Here is a 6,162-nt window from a genome sequence, read left to right as displayed (position 1 = left end):
AGTGGAAAGGTCGTGTGAATTTTCAGATGTCAGTGGTAATTTTGTTGGTTGATGGCTTGTTGAATCTGAGAAGAAAAAAGTAAACAGGTATAGCTTTTTCTAACCAAGGATCTGAAGGATTCGAGCCACACTGCCTTGTACTCCATCACAGAGCCTATTTAAGATATTTTACTAACTAGCCCAGAGAAAAATTTTAAACCTTTATTATTTGAATGCATGCCTTTTTAATACTCAAGTATAAAAAAATTCAAAAATTTTAACTTGGTCATATTAGTCAAAAAAGTCATTAAAATTGATTAACCTCTGTGATGGAGTGCAAGGCTGAAAGCCACATGAATATGGTTCATCCTATAAAAGGAAGTTCATTCTATGACGGCCTATCTTGAAGTGAAGGTGGTTGAACAAAATGTTTTTAGCATATTGATGTAACTGTCTGACTATCATGATGCTGGTACTGCTAATATTTTAACCACTAAATATTAATCAAACTGTACTTGAACTGAAGATTTTATGGCAAAGTTTGATAGGTGTTTGATTTGGCTCGGTAATCAACAGTTAGCGGAAGTACTTCAATTTGTAAAGCGTCTTTACGTCACATGTAGAACAAAAGAAGAAAATCGAAAAAGAACAAAGGAATTACCCATAGCCACCATTTCATTTTGCAACAATGTGGGGAATCGCAATTTTACGGAAATGGGAATCCTCATATCAAATAAAGCATCTTCAGAATACCATCAACTGCTCCAACTAACTTGGGACTATCTTACGCAACATGGGCGGGACGACGGCCATTCCACCACCATTTCACAGAACCTCCAAAAGTCATTTGATTTGAGTTTAATGAGCCACGTATTAAAAAATACACGATTTCTCTTTCGCACTGAGTAGGCTTTTATATGAAAAAAATCCGTAGTGGAACACGATCGAATGTGAGCGTTTCGGCATCCAGTCATTTTAAATGAAAACAAAAGTTAAAAAGGGCGCGCTATCAGTGAAAGTTATCGTGACATGTTATGACAAAAAGTATAATTTATAAACTTGGTGGAGTTATCAAAACCAGCTCGGGAAATTGCATAGATCCGCAACGTTGTAAAATTTTGCATTTTTTGTGTTGTCATATTCCGCAGCCAGCCCTTAGCCTATGCCTGGACCGGGGTCCCAAAATAATGTGCATTTTGAAGAACAACCCGAAAGGAAACTTTTCACCCTAGCATTTTAATTTCCTACTTATTGATTATTCACAATCATTCTTGGAAGAAATGTTACTTTGTTCAAATATGCCAGATTTTGCCTAATTTTCGCTTCTGTTTGCGAAAATTAGTCGCCATAGTTGGTGTTCATAATCGCACACTTCCATTGGGAACGTTGCGAAAAAATGCAACGTTGCGGATCTATGCAATTTCCCGAACTGAAACAAATTTGTTGTCAAAGAGATTTAACAGTAAGTGAAAATACAGGCCAGATATCAACAAGTCCCATGTTGCGTACACTCGTCCCAAGTTGGAGCAGTTGACGGTATTTCATTCTTCCCCATAAATGCAAAAAAAAAACGAAATTTCATCTTTTTAATCTGCAATGAAGTGTTATAAAATTCCTTATAGAAAGACACATTCTCCTACGAAGAGGCTTTGAAAAAATTACTAAAAAGTATGTCATTTTATCTTAACAATTTTGTAAACTACGTCACTAACCACGGACTTTTAGTTTTATGACTTGTTATCACTCGTTTGGTTTGTGTTTCTGTAGTTGTTATTGTGAACTTTGAACATGCTTAAAATCGAGGTACTTCCACTAACTGAGACAAACAGAGCTATCGTTTGATGATTTTGTTTGATAAAGTATGATTTCAACTACAAAAACTGGCAGTCTAGACTTACCTCTTTTATCTTTCCGTTTACAACAATACAATGCAGGTCTTCCAACTTGAGATGTTCATTTTGCATGAGATAGAAATTTCCAAGTGATACTGCTTACTTTTGATACTTTTTGATGGTTTTTTTGAGACTTTATTTCTTTACCTATGCAAAAAAGAAATCGAAAATTCGGTCTAATATCGGAACCCTATTGAATTACAATGAAGAACTTACACAAAGAAGCAAAGAAATGGCTGATCTCTTAGCCGACCAATATGCTAAAGTGTTCAGTAAACCAAAGCAACCACAACCCAAACCTAACCAAGACAAAACAAACGTCAAGATTGATGAGATTAACATAACAGAAGACTCCATCGTTAAAGCAATAAATGAGCTGTCTCCATCATCTTCTGCAGGACCTGATGGATTTCCAGCTATGTTTCTCAAAAAATGCAAAGATGAGTTATCCGTTCCACTGTGTTTACTCTGGAAGAAAAGCCTAGAAATAGGTCTTGTTCCAACTGAACTGAAAAAATGCACCATAACACCAATTCACAAAGGAGGAAGCAGATCTCTGGCTGCCAACTACAGACCTGTTTCACTCACCTCGCATGTGATAAAAATTCTCGAGAAAATATTGAGAAATCATATTGTAAATCACATGAACAACAATGACCTTTTCAATCCAAACCAACATGGTTTCAGAAGTGGGAGATCCTGCCTTAGTCAGCTTCTCGAGCAACACGACCTCATTCTTGACATATTAGATGAGGGTTTGAATGCAGATGTTGTTTACCTTGATTTCTCAAAGGCCTTCGACAAAGTCGATCATGCAGTTGTACTTGGGAAATTAAAGCAATTGGGTATATCCAGACCAATCCACAGATGGATTGAATCATTCCTTACTGAAAGATATCAAACAGTAATAGTAAATGGTGTCAAGTCCAAAGCCCAGAAAGTAATTTCAGGAGTCCCTCAAGGCAGTGTATTGGGACCTCTTATATTTCTAATATTGATTGGTGACATTGATGAAAAAGTACTGTACTGTATATTGAAATCATTTGCTGATGATACACGTGCCACCAAATCAATCAAAAACACAAAGGATGTTGAAATTCTTCAAAAAGAACTAGAAAAAGTCTATGACTGGACTGAAGAAAACAACATGAAACTAAATGACACAAAGTTTGAACTTCTACGCTATCGTCCAGATGAAGAACCAAACTCACTACAAATCCCCTTTAGGAGAAAATATCGAAAGGAAGAAATTTGTGAAGGACCTGGGAGTACTAATGTCAGATGATGCTGTCTTTACACATCAAAGAAATTCAGTCATTGAGAAAGCAAAAAACTTGATTTCCTGGATTCTGCGGACTTTCTCTTCGCGTTTACCCCAACTAATGATTACTCTTTACAAATCATTGGTTATTCCAGTCATTGAATATTGCTCAGTCCTATGGAGTCCAAGTGCTGTCAGTTCTACCCAAAGATTAGAAGAAATCCAAAAATCATTTCTCAAAAGAATAACTGGCACTCCAAAAAACTATTAGGGATTGTCTGAAAAAGCTAAAACTTTACTCACTTCAAAGAAGAAGGGAGAGATAGCGGATCCTGTATACATGGAAAATAGCTGAAAATCTGGTTCCAAACATCAACAATAAATTTCAATTCAAGGAACTCCCAAGATTGGGAAGGATGTGTGTTCGCACCCATAGTTCAAAACTACATGATAGCACGCTTGTTGTGCAAGGTGCTAAGTTATTCAATTCAATGCCCAAGAGTATTAGAGATATGAAGAATGTTACAGTCGAAAAGTTCAAAAACTCTCTAGACAGACACCTCAGTTCGATCCCAGACGAGCCACAGATTCATGGTTACACAGGGTGCAGGAGAGCCGACTCTAACTCCATTCTTGACATGAAAACTGTTTAGCTGCCGACATCCTTCCTTTATTCAGGTTTGATGGATGCAGCATTGTGGTGTGAAGCAGAAAGTTTCTTGCCAGAGCATGAAGCTCGAAGACAACCAAAAGTAACCAAAAGTAACCAAAAGTAAGACTTTCAGTCTCAATCATCCCATTTGGAATTCTGATGATTCACCATTTCTCTCAAATTGTTTGAATTCGCTCTCCTGTAGGGATAATAATTTGGGAGCAGTGGTTCGTCAGGCAGTGTGGAAAGAAAAAGGTCAAGTTGTCAAGTGAAGTCTGAAATCTTAGCCCGGTTTTCCGATTTCAAAAAATCAGAAATCGCAATTGGGGAAACCTTTTTCTGAAAATCAGAAAATCAGGGTTAAATTTCTTTCCAAAAACCTGCCTATCGCTATCGGCGAAACATTTTCCCAAAATAAAAAAATTGGGGGAACTTTTTGCTAAAATTCGGGAAATTGGAGAAAGTTTTTTCAAAAATCTAAAATGTGTGAGATTGGGTGAGAAATCAAGTTTTCCAAAAATTGTGTGAGACAATGTTGAAATATGTGAGTGTTGGCAGGTTTGACAATGCTGACAAGTTAACACAACACATTGACAAGTAATATCCCTTTGAGGAATTTATATCCAAATCAAAAGTTTTGATTGCTTCGTGGCGCTCCTTCGCAGATTGTTTATTAAATTTCCACCAATAAGATTGTCGCATTCACATGGCCCTGATTTTCTGTGACTGTGGCCTTTCAGTGATTTACACTATGGGCGGCTGTAAAAGGTCACCCTTCATAACTCCCCTTTTGTTTGTTTCTGTCCTTGATCCTAAGGTGTAGTCTACCGTAACTCTGTCTAATGTTGACATCCCTCTTCTAATCTCGACACCGTTCTTTAGAGATCGGATATTAGAAAGGTTGGAATGGCTTATGGAAACTATATTTCTTTAGCGACATGTAGCGACCACAGAGGAAAAAATCTTTTGTCTGTCAGTGATTCTGACCTTACTATTAAATTTATATCTCTAAAACTGGGTGTCCACATTAGACTAACTTATATGGTATATTATGGTATAGGTATACTCATCTTCAATTCGTTGAAAAAAGCGGGAATTCGATGCGAGAGCTGGCGAGAGTTAGATTGTCAACAAAGTGCTGTGAAAAATCATTGAATAAAAGAAGTTAACTTAGAATTTTAAAATATTTTCATTTTGAAGAATTGGTGTGAAAAAGGGAAACATGGAAAAGTTTTTATTGGTTTATTGGAAATGGGGGACTTCGAAAGTTTTTCTATGTTGTTTCTGTAACTATGGGTGAGCAGCCTGTTCTCATCTTCAGTTGAGCTAGAATCTGAGAATGTCTGTGTGTGAGTTTGGAAACTATTCTATTCTAGTCGCGAGTTAGGGAGTTGCTAGTTTCGAGTTGGAGAGTTGCTAGTTTCGAGCTGGGGAGTTAAAAAATTACCGGCTACCGAAAAAGAATAACATACATCAAAAGTACGATTTGGAAAGTAAATGTAATATGAGAGTAATATATAACACATATAATACTTATAATACATATACCACCTGTAATATGCTTATTATCCTTAAACACGTGCGCTGAGATCATGGAAAGCTATTTTCTACTCTCAATTCATATCCATTTATATTTCCTGCATCACATTGAACATAAATATAATTCTTGATTAACCCTTTCCGGACGCATGATTTCACGGCTATATGACGCAAACAAAAATTTGATTTTTGACTGGCTTCACTAAAATTGCAATAGAAAGTGATTGATGAAAGATATCACGATATGTAATACCTCGTTTTTTTCACATGTGATAGGGGTTTTGAAATACCAAAAAAAAAATTTTAAATATGGCTGACACCTGGTCACGTGACCGACAAATCGGCAGATTTTTTTTCGGAAAGGCAAAATTTTTGACTTTGAATAAAGAAATAGAGTAAAAGGCAATTGCTTTACGCCTTGAACTTTGAAAATGATTTAGAGAATTGAATTACTGGCCGGGTAAAAAAAATTTCATGTCAAAAGCTTTCCAAGAATCTGAGTGAAGTGATTTTTTGTCCAAATTTTTGAGCAATTTTTCCCTTACAGATTTAGCCTGAGTAAATTTACAACAAACATTGAAAATTTATAACCCAGTGGCCCGTGCGTCCGGAAAGGGTTAAAGTGACTTTAGAACCATTGTATTTTATAATGTGATCAAAATTTTTATTAAAAAGTGTCAATTCCAATGATAAAATGACAAAAGAAAGTGTCATTATTTTTCTAGCTCTATAAGCTCTCTACGAATTTTTTGAGGCTAAGATGACTGTCAACTTATATCCTTTTATACAATAAGCATCACTTGCAGTATGATCAATATTTTTTGGGGAATTTGTTTAAC

Source organism: Clytia hemisphaerica, unplaced genomic scaffold (genome assembly GCF_902728285.1).
Source record: "Clytia hemisphaerica strain Z4C2 unplaced genomic scaffold, Clytia hemisphaerica genome assembly, whole genome shotgun sequence".
Classification (NCBI taxonomy): domain Eukaryota; kingdom Metazoa; phylum Cnidaria; class Hydrozoa; order Leptothecata; family Clytiidae; genus Clytia; species Clytia hemisphaerica.
This window is presented reverse-complemented; position numbering follows the sequence as displayed.